Genomic DNA, 15,954 nt, shown 5'->3' on the forward strand with positions numbered 1-15,954 from the left:
GTGTGTGTGTGTGTGTGTGTGTATAGCCCATCTTCTTTATCCATTCATCTGTTGATGGACACTTAGGTTGTTTCCATGCCTTAAGAATTATAAATAATGCTTTGAACATTGGGTTGCATGTATCTTTTCAAATTAGTGGGTTTTTTTCTTTGGGGGATATATACCCAGGGGCAGAATTGCTAGGCCAGATGTTATTGTAATTTTAGTTTTCTGAGAAGGCTCCACTGTACCAAAGGGTAGAAGGGTTCTCTTTTTTCCACATCCTGGCCAACACTTATTATGTGTGTTCTTTTTGATGATAGCCATTCTGATAGGTGTGAGGTGATACCTCATTGTGGTTTTGGTTTGCATTTCCCTGATGGTTAGCAGTGTTGACGATGTTTTAATGTGCCTGTTGGTCATTTGCCTTTGCTGTTTGGAAGAATGTCTATTCAGTTCTGCCTTTTTTAATTGGGATGCTCATTTGTTTTTTGATGTTGAGTCGTACAAGCCGTTTATATATGTTGGATATTAACCCCTCATGGGTCAAATCATTTGCAAATATTTTCTCCCATTCAGTAGGTTGTCTTTTTGCTTTGTTGATGGTTTGCTATGCTGTGCAAGCAAGTTTAATTAACTTAAATGTTTAAGTTTAATTAGGTCCCATTTGTTTGGTTTTGCCTTTATTTTCTCTGCTTTAGGATGTCCTGTCAATTGTTAAATGCTGAATTATTATATGACAATTGACAGTAAATTCTCGGAACTTGGTGTGGAATAATAGGATGCATTTTGAATATCTGAGTTTCGTATAAAGGGAAAAGGGCATAAAGGTGGGTACCATTTTCAGCTATTTTTGCCACAAAACCAGGACTACCTTACCTAAGTTCCTCTTATATAAGCTAATTTGAAAATAAATGTATACTTCCTACGTATGTTATAAAGAATCAGAATTGACAATAAAAAGGTGCTAAAACATTGTAAGCTTAAAATGGACTTAAAAGAAAATAAGAATACGTGTGCACTTTAATACAGTGTCTAAACATCAAAACAGTAATATAAAAGTTTACAGAAGAAAATTATTAAGGCTCTAAATTAACTTGAATGTTTCCATTGGGGAAAGGTATAACAAAAATATTCATAATGAGTTTTTGGATTGTAATTATATAGCACTCCCTTTAGGAAATCATTTTATAGGCTTAATGAGCAGAATGTGAAATATTTTTAACAAAAACAGTGAGCAGCTACTTAGCATCCAAATGAAGCATTAAGAAGGTATTAAGGGTAAAGGTGATTAAAGCATAAGGAAATTTACAATCAGAAAAATAAGCAAGTTACATTAATGAGAAGTACAAGGAAGTTTATATTAATAAAATTATTGTTTTTTTAAACTGCAACAAGAATGCTGGGATAATGTGCTGAAGGTTATGTTCTGTGTAGAGTATAATAATAATAATGTATAAGGAAAAAAGTGAGTAACTACTACTCAATAGTAAATATATATGTACGTGTTTTTAAAATTTAAGGAAACACACAGGCATCCCTCAATTTACACAATACGTTTTATAGAAGATTGTGTCTGAGCTTTGTTCTTTGTACACTTTAGAAGGACTGTACTTCCTGCAATTAGTGAATGCGTTCGAAGGAGGTAAAACTGGAAAAGTTTGGATCATTGAGGACAAATGATACAATCTGTTAGAATGAGGACCTGATATATACAGCAGCATAACATGAATGGACTGGATAAGCTAAATTTTGAGAGGATTTAAGGGGAAAAATTCAAATAATTCCATGATTAGATGGAAGGTGGGAAGGATCAAGGTCATTCCAGATTTTTGTCTTGGCTAATTAGAGAGAAGATGGTGCAAATATCCAAAATAAGGAACACAGGTTTCGGGGAGTGGATAATGAGTTCAGTTTTACATGTTGAATTAGAGATGCTAGTGATTCAAGCTTGCCAATGGAATATAATGAGTCTGAGCTCAAGCAGGACCAACGTGGATGATATTGGACTCTAGATTATTTAGGCAGAAATTAAAATTATTAGACAAGATTATTTCAAAAGCATATGTAGTGAAATAGATCTCACTTAAATATTTGATCAAGCATAATTTTAAGGAGCAGATAAATGACACTAATTCAAAAAGGAGATGTGAAATTACAGCTGGATAAACTAGAGAAAAATCATCGTGAGGGAATGGAGTTATAGAAGTCAGGTGAGTAGATTGCATCAATAACTGAAGATGCCTGTCCATGGGATTTCTCAAGCAAGAATACTAGAGTGGGTTGCCATTTCCTTCTCCAGGCGATCTTCTCAACCCAGGGATTGAACCCAGGTCTCCTGCTTGGCAGACTGATTCTTTACCACTGAGCCACCTGAAAAACCCATTGGTTTAGATTAGACTTTCAAAAAGAAGGCTGAGAATGAAAGGAGTTAGGGAGGGAACTAAAGGGACAGGAGTGGCTTTTAGGATTCTTTTTTAGGATGACAGGTGTGTGAGTGTACACGCAGACTAAGGAAGATGAGCCTTTCAAGGAACCGAGGCTGAAAGGAGGAACAGAAAGGTCCTTAGATGGAACAAGTGTTCTGAGGTGGCTGAGCATGACTGAGGGAGGGAGAGGAGGTTTACTTTTAATAGGAGGAGAAATGTCTCTCTGAAGAGACTAGGAGAGAATGAAATGCTATAGGAGGCACAGCCAATTAATGGTCTCTGTTTCCTAGAGGAAGTGGAAGAAAGGGAGCATATTTGTAAGAGTGTGGGCAGTTCAATCAAACAGTGTTTGAAAATAGGTTTGACATGACCACTTAACATAATGGGTGAAGTAAATATCTAAAGGAGTCACAACTTTATCAAGTACTTCTGGTGGCTCAAAGGGCAGCTCCTGCAATGCAGGAGAGCTGGGTTCGATCCCTGGGTTGGGAAGATCCCTGGAGAAGGGAATGGCAACCCACTCCAGTATTCTTGCCTGGAGAATCCCATGGACAGAGGAGCCTGGCGGACCACATACATGGTGTCACAAAAGTCTGACACGACTGAACAACTAACACTTTCTAACGATTTAATTAAGATTGGAAATCATGAGTGTGAACAGACTAATCTACTTTTCCCAGTGATTTCATATGTGTGAAGATAGTGAAATAAAAAGCCTCTCCTAAAGCTCACTGTCTCCTCTTTAAAGCCCACCCACACTCCCCCAGACTAAATTTCTCACCCTTCTTCTGTGTTCCCATGGCATTTTATTTCTACTTACGTTAATGAATTTTCAGTTTGACTTGTGCTCCAATCAGCTATGAATATACTTGTTCTGTGTCCAGATAATGAGCATTTGGGGTCAGGGATGGAATTTAATTAGTTTTTGTTGTTGTTGTTACCAGAACCTAACATTGTGTCTAGAACATTCTTGAATCTCCATTAAATGTCAGATGATTTACACTTTTTCTGTTCCAGATTATAACCAGAGTTCTTATTCCATGTCTCATTTTACATTGTGTTTCCAGGAACCAGTATAATGCAAAGACAGCTTAGATGGTAAGTAAATTGGGTTAATTGGGGCTGAGTAGGTGGAGGAATGGATAGACCCATGACACGTGAATGAAAACTGCAGGAATTCAAAATGATCTGTAATTTTTTTTTTCTTGAGAGGTTATACTGTAAGAAAAATGCCTTTCTGCTTTCAACAAAAAGATTATAAAGACAATTTCTCCAAACATCAAAGAACATCAGATTATTTATATACTAATGAGAATCATGTGGGTTACATTTCTCTCTGAATTAGACATGTTTTGTTTAGAGTGTAAGGAACAACAAGAAACAAACCATGGATCCTAGCATAACAAAAACATCTGATAATACTTGAGCTGCCTATGTCCAAACTAGTAAGACGCACAATGAGTCTAGTACTCAGAGAGCGACAACACTGATCTGAACCTCAGCCAAGGAGGGGACAGCCAAAGCACAGATGACAGAATTTCTAGGGGCAGTGGAACGAGGAAAAGGAGATGTGGGAATTTCCATTATTGTACCAAAAACCCACAAAAGCCTCTGCTGTAGTGGCTCAGCAGTAAAGAATCCTCCTGACAATGTAGGAGAGGCAGGTTTGAACCCTGGGTTGGAAAAATCCCCTGGAGAAGGAAATGGCAACCCTCTCTAGTATTGTAGGTATCCCTGGTGGTTCAGACAATAAAGAATCTGGCTTCAGTGCAGGAGACCTGGCTTCAATTCCTGGGTCAGGAAGACACCTGGAGAAAGGAATGACTACCCACTCCAGTATTCTTTCCTGGTAAATTCCATGGACAGAGGAGCTTGGTAGGCTAGTCCATGGGTTCAAAAAGAGTCAGATACGACTGAGCAACTAACACTTTCACATTAGTATTCTTGCCTGGGAAATTCCGTGGACAGAGGATACAGTCCATGGGGTTGCAAAAGAGCCAGACACAACTTAGTGACTCAACAATTGTATCTTCTGGAATATATTATTGCTTCTGTGAGTTTGTAGATTAAGAGTGAGGTTGAGCCACTTGGAAAAGGTGCCTGGTATGCAGACTGAGATCAGTAAAATTGTATTCACTGACAGTCTCTGGACCTCAAAACTGAGAATTCTAACATTATTGGTGCCCTGTGGCACTTTGTCCCCATAGGAAAGGCTGTTAACTGAGAAATCTTGCAACCTGTGATTCTCTATCAAGAGTCACAGGGTGTTTTAGGTTGCCGTTGGGTTTTTGTTTGTTCACTTGTTTTGGTTTGGGTTTGGTTTTTCTGACCAGGAGGCTGTGCCCAGCTCCCACACAAGGTGACCTAGAAGTGCTGAATGGTGAATGTCTCAATAAACAATTTTTAGCAGATGACAAACGTCTGTAGCCCTTCTTTTCCCCTTGATCAAGGCAACTCTGGGATGAATTCTACACTGTATCCCAAATCTCTCAGCAGAAATGAGTTCCCGTTGCTCACACTGGCAACTAACTCGATAGCACACTATTTTGTTGTGTTATTTTCCTACCTGTCTTATCTCCAATCCTTTACCCATGTCCCTGCAATCACCTCTCAGATGAGTTACTTGCCCTCAAATCTTTTTCTCCTGCTCTACTTCAGGCAGAACCCACATCAGGAGAAGTCTATGTGCATCAGGTGCATGGTTAATTACTGAGAAACAGAGATGCCTTCAATAATGTAAAGACCAGTTGAGAGTGAGCTCAGTCACAGAGGAGCCTTTATAAGGACAGATGGAGCTGGTGGTCTCTGAAAGCATCCATCTAAATAACCACTTGTAAGTTGTATTTTATATGTTGCCACTGTACTTCCCTTTATAAAGTTTTGCTAAATATGCCAGACTAGAGTAAAACATACCATGGATAGTTGGGAGAAGGATTTGTGCCCACTCTGTGCTAGAGTAGAAAAGTTAAAAGTGACCATCCCCAAGGCAATTTCAGGGGTGGCCCTGGAGACTGGGACGTCACCAAGGGGGAGGTGAACCTAGAATGATACGGTTTTGAGCAGTTAAGTCCTACGGGTTTCCTCATGAGAACATGTTGCTGCCACGGTAACCATGGACTGTTCCAGATTAAGGGAATCATCAGACTTCTTTAGGGTGGCCCCTGAGTTAAATTCATCCTGTATGTACTGGTTACATTCACTGAGAGCCAAGCCAATGGCCTGCTTCTCAGTTTTATACTATTCTTCACCTCTTCTCTATTGGCACACCTCTCACTGCCCCAGCGTCATTTCCCGGCTACATGTCTACTGCTCCAACTTCATTCCTCCCTGATTATATAGACCCAGAGCATTGTTAGTGCTATCAACCTTATAACACAGTCTGCCATGTTTATAAAAGTGATTAAATACAATCTGATTTCCCATATTATTATTTCAGTGAGAAATGTATTTGGCTTAAAACATTTCAGTATGTTTCATTGTTTTCCAACATGCAAACCTTATTTATTTTCTACAAGAAACATTTTACCAAAATATTTATTTCAAACTGTCAGGTCCTTTTGTATTATTGCACTGAGCTTTCTGCTCAGTGTCTCACAAGGTCAAAATCAAGGCCTCAGCAAGCTGCACACTCATCTGGAGCTTAGGATCCGTCTAAGCACTCTGTTGACAGAATGAAGCTCTTGAGGTTGTAGAACTGGAGTCTCCTTCCTGCTGGAGGTGAGCCGGTGGCCATACTTGGCTCTCGGCCACTCTCAGGGAAGACTGTATATCGTTGTTGTTGTTCAGTCACTCAGTCGTGTCCAACTCTTTGCAACTCTATGGACTGCAGCACGCCAGGCTTCTCTGTCCTTCGCTATCTCCCAGAGTTTGCTCAAACTCATGTCCATTGAGTCAATGATGCCATGCAATCATCTCATCCCCTGTTGCCCCCTTCTCCTCCTGCCCTCAATCTCTCCCAGTGTAAGGGTCTTTTCCAGTGAGTCGGCTCTTCACATCAGGTGGCCAAAGTATTGGAGCGTCAGCATCAGTTCTTCCAATGAATATTCAGGGTTGATTTCCTTTAGGATTGACTGGTTTGATCTCCTTGCAGTCCAAGTGACTCTCAAGAGTCCTCTCTAACACCATAGTTTGATTATATGGGCTTAACCTAATCATATGAACCCTGTAAATTGGGGTCTAGACATTAGAGACAGGAGTGAAATCCATTACTTTCACAGTCCTGGGCATTATACTGGGCAAGTGCAATATGAGGTAAAGAATTTTGGGGACCAGCAAAGAATTCTGCCTCCCATAGATGAGAAGGGGCTTACTGGGTGGTACAATGGTAAATAAATCTGCCCACCAATGTAGGAGATGCCGGTTCCATCCCTGAGATGGGAGGAACCCCTGGAGAGGAAAAGGAAATGGCAACCCACTCCAGCATTCTTGTGCAGAACATTCCTGTGGACAGAGGAGCCTAGTGGGCTACAATCCATGGGGCCACAGAGTAAGATACATCTTAGCAACTAAACAACAACAACAACATAGATGAGAAACAAAGTATATAATAATGCTCTGTTTATCAGGAAATAGATCTAGTGTTTTAGAAATGGTGCATATTCAAGAAAACATTGTCATGTATTACATATGTAGTTAATGTCTCAAGAAACAATCTTCAACAGAGAATGTATCTCTGCGGATAAACATCTCATACATGAATGCTAAGTTGCTTCGATCGTGTCTGACTCTTTGTGACCCTATGGGCTGTCGCCAGCCAGGTCTCTGTCTGTGGGATTCTCCAGGCGAGAATTCTGAAGTGGTTGCCGTGCCCTTCTCTAGGGGATCTTCCTGACTCAGGGGTCCAGCCCGCTTCCCTTATGCTTCCTGCATTGGCAGGCAGGGTCTTTACCACCAGCACCACCTGGGAAGCCCACAGATCTATGTCTCAGGTCAATGTGTGTCAGAAGACCTAGGCCACCAGCCTAGCATGGATATTTACCCCAGAAAATTCTCTTACCCTCTCTGATATTACTTCCTCAGATTTTAAACATGGATAATAATAACAGTCTTTGCTTGCTTTTTTTCCTTTCCTGTGCAGTATCATTGTCAGAATCAATGAGATATTTAAGTACTGTTGTGAGTATAAATCTCAATTTCACAAGCTCAGACAAGCAAGAAAGACCACAATAATTTACACTGTGATAATATAATTATATAATACATTATATGGTTTAATCAGCTTAATTTTAACTCCCCCTCAAATCAGCAAGGAAATCACTTCAGTTACTTGCGACTTCCCTATCCCAGCACAGTGTGGAGGTTCTAGAGTGTAATGGAGAGGCAAGGTCATGGAGACCACACCTCCAGTCATACTCCACATCAGTGACCCCCGAGCCACCCATTGTCCCGAGGGCAATCTTTTCCATCAGCTCTGGGATGCTAAAGGGTTGGGAGCTGGACCCACAATATATTGTAGCCTGACTGTTAATAAATCACAATCCTCAAACACGAAAGTCTTCCCCACCCAAGTTCTCTATCTTTGTGCATTTGGGTCCCACTGTCAGGAATGCCTTCAGTTTTCTACCCTGTATCCAGGGCTATTGAATATCTCTGAAACATTCTTAAAATTTTGCTCAAACATTACTATATCTTCCTTGATCACATCACCACATCCCCATGACTGTGAGTCCATACCATCTTAAAATGTATAGGAGCACCTGATACAAAGTATTAGAGTTCCTTGTTAGTGATGGCCTTTCTTTCTTACTAGATCATGAGTTCCCCAAGAGAAAGACTCTGTTAACTTGACTCTGGTAATTAACTGTTGCATGCTTTAAATTTAGCACAAAATTCAACCATGTAGAATGTGGTACATCAAAATAAATATTTAATGAAAGAATTTCACCATTTTCTCTCCCTTTTTTACACTCTATATTCCAGTTTCATTGAACTTTAAGTGTATTCTGTTGATCTGGCCCTTTCCTTCCCATGCCTTTGTATATTATGTCTCATATTATGCATCTGATATATCATATACATTATACATATACATTATGTATATGAGATTGCAGGCAATACTAGGAAGTGAAATCCTCATGTTGAAAAGTGATAAATGAAGGGAAAGAATTGTGATTTTTTTTTTTTGCCTTTTCTGGACAAATAATACCTCAGAGTTGATGGGAATATTTCTCTTCCTAGAATGATAGAATTACAATGCCATCATTTTATGTTCCCTGATGAGCTAGTGGATCTAAGCAATGGTTGCTGCTGCTGCTGCTGCTGCTAAGTCACTTCAGTCGTGTCCGACTCTGTGCAACCCCATAGACGGCAGCCCAACAGGCTTCACCATCCCTGGGATTCTCCAGGCAAGAACACTGGAGTGGGTTGCCATTTCCTTCTCCAATGCATGAAGTGAAAAGTTAAAGGGAAGTTGCTCAGTTGTGTCCGACTCTTAGTGACCCCATGGACTGCAGCCCACCAGGCTCCTCCGTCCATGGGATTTTCCAGGCAAGAGTGCTGGAGTGGGGTACCATCACCTTCTCCAAAGCAATGGTTATTGACATTAATAAAAATAATGAACTAAACACCATATAAGTCCTATTTGAATCACACATTGTTTATGAAGCATTCTTGCCAAAAACCAAACCTGAATCCTATAAAACTCTACATGTAACTATCAATTTACAGAAATTTAAAAAATGGGCAGAGGATACGAACAAACATTTTTCCACAGAAGACGTACAGATGGCCAAGAGACACATAAAAAGATGCTCAACATCGCTAATCATCAGAGAAATGCAAATAAAAACCTCAGTGAGATAGCATATCACACCTGTCAGAATGGCTATCATCAAAAATACTGCAAATAATAAATATGGTTGAGGGGATGGAGAAAACGAAACCCTAGTCCACTGTTGGTGGGAATGTATTGAATTGACCAAAAATTTCCATCAGTGTTTAAACAAAAGACACATTCTTCATTTTCACCAAGAACTTTATTGAATAATGTATTCACAGTCTTGTTTCACTACCTTCTGCCATTTTTCAGGCAACTTCTTAATTCCGTCTTCCCAAAACCTGTTGTATTTTTGAGCAAAGAACTGTTCCAGGTATCTTTTACAGTCTTCTATGGAAATGAAATTTTTTTCCATTATGAGAATTTTGTAAAGACCAAAATAAATGAAAATCTGAAGATACAGTGTCTGATGAATGTGGCGGATGAATCAGAACTTCCTAGTCAATCTGTAATAGTTTTTGCCCAGTCATAAAAGAAACATTCAGTCTTGTATTATCCTGATTGAAGACTATGCATTTTCTGTTGACTGCTTCTGGACACTTTTTGTGGAGTGCTGCTTTCAGTTGGTCTAATTGGAAGCAGTATTTGTTGAAATCAATCATTTGGTTTTCTGGAAGGAGTTCACAATGGAGGACTCCCTTCCAATCCCACTGTATACACAGTATCACCATCTTTGGATGAAGACTGGCCTCTGGTGTGGTTGGTGGTGGCTCATTTCACTTGCCCCACAATCTCTTCTTTCCACATTATTGTACAGTATCCATTTTTCATCACCTGTCACAATTTGTTTTAAAAAAATGGAATGTTTTCATTATGTTTAAGTAGAAAATCACATGTGGAAACACAGTCAAGAAAGTTTTCTTCACTTAACTTATGTGGAACCCAAACATCAAAGTGACTAACATAACCAAGCTGGCGCAAATGATTTTCAATGCTTGATTTGGATATTTTGAGTATGTGTGCTATCTCCCACATGGTATTACATTGATTGTTCTCAATTAATGTCTGGGTTTGATCACTATCAATTTCAACTGATCATCTCGACTCTGTAGCTTTGTCCAGAGAGAAATCATCAGCATGAAACTTCAAAAACCACTTTTGACACATTCAATCAGTTACAGGACCATCTCCAAACACCGAACAAAATTTTTTGGGCCTTTCCGTTGTATTTTTAGCTTTCTTGAAATAATAAAGCATATTATGCTGAAGAGTTTTTTCTTTCATCTTCGATATGAAAATGGCTACACAAAAATTCACCAACTCTGATAAGTTTTTTTAAATGCATACTGATATGATAACTCTCACAATACAGTCTAAGAAAATCACTTTAAATGAAGTTAAAGACAAATATGCACTACTAGAACCATCTTACTGTAAAAAAAACTGAATGAGCTTCTTTTGGCCAACCCAATAAATTGATGCAGCCACTATGGAAAACATTATGGAGATTCCTTAGGAAATTAAAAGTAAAACTACTGTAGGATCCAGCAGTTCCCCTCCCGGGCATATATCTAGAATAAAGTAAAACACATTTGAAAAGATACATACAGTCCATGTTCATAACAGCATTTATCTACAATAGCCAAGATATGAAAGCAACTTAAGTGTCATCAATGGCCAAATGGAGATATATATACATATATATATATATATATATATATATATATATATATATAATATACATGCATACAATATTAATTTACATATAATGGAACATTAGATATATTATATATAATGAAATATTACTCAGCCATAAAAAAGAACAAAGTTTTGCCATTTGTAATAAGATGGATGGACCTGGAGAGTATTAGGCTTAGAGAAATAAAGTCAGACATAGAAAGACAAATACAGTATGTTATCATTTATATGCGGAATCTAAAAAAGAAAACAGAAGAATGAATATAACAAAACAGAAACAGACTCACTGATGTGAAGAGCAAACTAGCGGTTACCCATGGGGAGAGGGCATGGGAGTGGGATGAGACAGAGTAAAGGATTAAAAGGTACAGGCTACCATGTGGAAAATAAACTACAGTGATACAGTTTATAGTGCAGGGAATACAGCCGATAATTTATAATAACTTTAAATTGAGTACAATCTATAAAAATATTGAATCCCTATGTTGTACACTTGAAAGTAATGTAATATTATAAATCAACTATACTTCAATAAAATGAAGTGTGTACATTAACTTTAAAGCCAGCACTTACAACTTCCTTTAAAGTATTTTGCATTTCCAGTTGTAACATACTTACACAGAAGATTTTTATGACTACTGCCTATCTCGATACAAAGTATTTTAAAGAGCCTGCTGCATCTTAGATGCCTTGTGTTTATATAGAAGATACTCTTTAAGAGTTTGTGTACTCCGAGCATTTCTACATTTATGTACTCCTTTGTCTAAATAGCTTACCTATGAAGAAATCAGGAAATGATGTTCTCGCCAATGTATCCCTGGAATCCCTTTGCAGAATTTCAGTGAAAACCAGCTGCTTCCTCAGTGGTTACAATTCATAGTTATTTCCACAAAACATTGTTTTTATTAAGAAAATGATTTTCTGCTGAGAATGCGTCATCTCTGCTACATCTTTCCTTTGGTGGTTTATAAAAGAAATAAACAGTTCTTTATGCAATTCATATTGAAATCAAAGTGAGAAAATGCCATCAGCTGAGACATGCTAATAACATTTGGGCCTTCCTCCATCAGCACTGCCAAATACCTAGGTGGGTGGCTTCTTCCTAATTCTCGTGTCCATTCATCTGTATCAACTTGGGCATTTTTCAGTGATTTTACACCAAAGGCATGCATTTAAATAGATAATTATATTTTATATTATTTTCTGTATATTCCTTTAGTCTTTTGTTATGACGAGAAGAATAAACATGTCCCCAAAAGTATCTGGCTTTCTGTTTTTCATCATCAAGTAACAAACCTCAAAACATCTTTTAAACATTGAATTTTTTAATTACTAAAATTGTGTAAAGTCTCGTGTTTCTTACTATTGTCTATATTGTACAAAGGTTTATTGTTGTTGTTCGGTCACTGAGACATGTCCGAATCTTTTGCAAGATTATGGACTGCCCTTGGACTTTGTAGCCTATCAGGGCCCTCTGTCCGTGGGATTTTCCAGGCAAAAATATTGGACTGGGTTGTCATTTCCTTTTCCAGGGAATCTTCCCAACCTAGGGATCAAACCTGCATTAGCAGGCAGGTTCTTTACCATTGAGCCACCTGGGAAGCCCATGCAAATGTATAGATATTTATTTTTATGTTCTGACGATTTTCCTCCAAATTCCTCATATAAATATGAGAGTCACCAGGGGCCATGTGGGTGATGAGTAAGTCTTAATTCTTTCCATTGAAAATCTTTAGACTTAATAGTTTACTGATTTATTTTTTATGATTAAAACAATTTTTAAAATTAAAACAGAAGCAGACATTCTAGTATTTCTCCCTGTGATCAAAGTTCTGTTCTACAAGCCTCTGGTATAGGGAACCCACTTTGAAATCCCTCTTCTCTCTTGTAAACTTCCTATGCATGTGTGCATGCTCAGTCACTTCAGTCGTGTCTGACTCTGTGACATTATGGCAGGCTCCTCTGTCCTTGGAATTCTCTAGGCAAGAATACTGGAGTGGGTTGCCATGCCCTCCTCCAGGGGGTCTTCCCCACCCAGTGATTGAACCGGTGTCTCTTGCATTGCAAGTGGATTCTTTACCTGCTGAGCCACCTGGGAAACCCCAAACTCTTCATTTAGAGACTAAAGTTGTAATCATATTTGTAAAGCTGGATCCAAGTTCAGCATATGGCACATGCTAAATAGCTGCTTATGGAGCTAAAAAGAACTGAAATATTAGATATTGATTAAGTTATATATAGTCTTACTCTCTCAGAAGAGAAAATTCTGCCTGATTCGCTTAGCTTACTGTCTAAGGTTTATTTCACTCACTCTTAAATGACACCGATTATACATGTATCAGTGTTTAACAGTAACACTCATTTCATTTTATTACAGTTCTTAAAACTGTGTCCCTAAATACCTGAAATCGATTTAGAATGTTACAAATATCTGCTTAACTTAAAAGGGAGACTCTGACCATTAAATATATATATATAGTACTGTCCTCAGTGTCATTTCCTGTATTTAAGGAAGCAAGAGGCAAACCACAAAACCATTACTGAGGCATGATATGTGTGCTTCTCTTAGATATTTAAAGACTACCACCAAACAACATTCCTTTGCTTCCACTTAATAATATTATTAGATTTAATCTCTAAAAACATACCTGAAATTTAAGACTTCTCCATTTATTAACCACTGTTTATTGGCCTTAAATAAAAAGATGATTTCTGCCTTAAGGATTTGCTGTGTGACTTAAACTAGAGGCTGAATGGAATTAATTCAATGTAGAGATCCAGTTTTAGCTGCTTTTGTAGTTCATAGTTACAATCATAAGGAGACCAACCAGCCCATATTTATGGAGCACCCACTGTGTGGAAAAAGCTGCAGTGGCACCATGGATAGCAAAAAAGAAAATAACCACTTTATCACAAGGAATGAACACGTAAGGAATGGACATCACAGTCAGACGCCTAGTATCATGCAGGTCACTCTGATAGATAATTGAATGGAACATTAATAACTGAACTAATTCAAGTATTTTTATTTTTTAAAACTTTAAGGTCGCATTCCTGAATGCTGATTGCAACATCTTGCAGATCCTAACAAAGGTTGTTCATCATTTCTATCCCAGGTCTTTGGCATGCTAAGGCAAGTTTCCCAGATCTTATTTGCTTGAAAGCTCTTAGTTCCCTTCCCTAAAACAGTGACTAGGAATTAGGGTTTGGTTCCCAGAAAGCAAAACTGAAACTCTCAAACAAACAAGAAGAAAGGAAAGCTCAAGGATAATGAAAGGGCCATCTTCAACTGGAGGGTAATAGGCACCACTGAGCAGGATATATAACTAACAAACATGTCAGGAGCATTGAAGACCAGGTCTAGAAAGACAAGATTGTCAGGAAACCAGCACCAATTAGATGTACATTCCAAAACAGAATTAGTTACACGAGTGTTACAAGAAGGCTGAGTATATATTTGGGTAGGTGTGTGGAGACTGTTTGAGGGAATTTTGATCTGTAGCCTAACAAAAGGAGGCATCATCTTAACATTTTGGTGGAGCTGGGACAAAGAGCAGATTGCCCAAAATTGTATTTGGAAATCTCACCATAATCAAGGCAGAACAACTGCAAAGACCAGTCCAGGGTGTAGTAGGGGAGGTGAGGCTGGGAGATCCCAGTAACAAGATAGGAAAATAGTTTTAGGAAGTTGTCATGGAAGATAAACAATGACTATCAGGGGCCAGTGTTTCCCCTGGAGGTGGAGGACATTCTCATATCCAAAACTCAGAGAGGAAGTAGTGACTTAGAAGACAAACATTCGGTTGATAAGAGGCAAAGCTTTCTCTTTGTCTTTTGCCTTAATTTTAAAACAAGGAGACATTCGAGCACTACTGTGAGAGAGCAAGGGGAGTTAGAAGTCACCTCCTGCAGAATTTGCTTTGTGTTTGTATGTTTATTAATAGACATTATGTACATACAGCTGGAGACTGGGAACACAATTAACATATTCTCTGCATCACTGAGGTTATATTTTTTCTCAGGGAGACTTAAGTGACACAAAAATGATTCACTGATATAGTCTCGGATAATGACAGATGCTATTAAGAAAATAAAGCAGGATAGGATGTGAGCATGAACGGGCAGGGGATGGTGGGGCCTTTTCAGGGAAAGTGGTCAGATGATAGTGAGAAGAAGACTTGAAGGGGACTTTAATGTGAAGAACCGAATTAGGCAAAACCTCTGGGTACAGAGTGTTCTAGATGAGCAAACAGCAAATGAAACGCTGCAGAGGCCCGCATGTGCTTGGTGTGCTTGGGAGAGAGAAGGTCAGTATGGAGGGAATAGGTCTGGGAGTGGTTGATGGGATTGCAGAGGTTGGCAGCAGCTGCGTCCTGTCATCTTCACAGTGTATTTTGAGGAATCGGGTTTTGTTCCAGGTGCTATAGGAAGCAGTGGAGGGTTTTGAGTAGCAAGCATTGTGATCTGAATGCATGCTTAAAAATTATCTCAGTTTTTTCTTTTTTTTTTTTTAGATTTTAGTCTTTTCTTTTTCTTTTTTTTTAATTTTATTTTATTTTTAAACTTTACAATATTGTATTAGTTTTGCCAAATATCGAAATGAATCCGCCACAGGTATACATGTGTTCCCCATCCTGAACTGCCCTCCCACTTCCCTCCCCATACCATCCATCTGGGTCGTCCCAGTGCACCAGCCCCAAGCATCCAGTATCGTGCATCGAACCTGGACTGGCAACTCGTTTCATACATGATATTATACATGTTTCTTTTGCTTTGTAATAATGAGAGCTATAGCTGTATCTCTAATGCCCTACATCCCTTTCTTATCACTGATGTCACCATGGCACGGAGCATATGCCAAATATTATCCTAAGTATTATTCCAGAAATAAATTTTTTCATAGACTTTACTGTGGAAAATTTTAGGAAGACAATAAAAACAATCAGGAAAGGTGAATTCTACGAAGGAAAACTTTCAATGTATAAAATGTTCCCAAAGATAGTAAATTTCTTCTGATAGTAGAAGATCTAGTAACAATGGTGTATACTTTTCTCTTGGAAAAAAAAAAAAGAAAAGGTACTAAAATTTCCTAAAAGATTATCACCATCAAAATAACACACTAGGACAGAATTC

This window comes from Bos indicus x Bos taurus, chromosome 14 (genome assembly GCF_003369695.1).
Source record: "Bos indicus x Bos taurus breed Angus x Brahman F1 hybrid chromosome 14, Bos_hybrid_MaternalHap_v2.0, whole genome shotgun sequence".
Classification (NCBI taxonomy): Eukaryota; Metazoa; Chordata; class Mammalia; order Artiodactyla; family Bovidae; genus Bos; species Bos indicus x Bos taurus.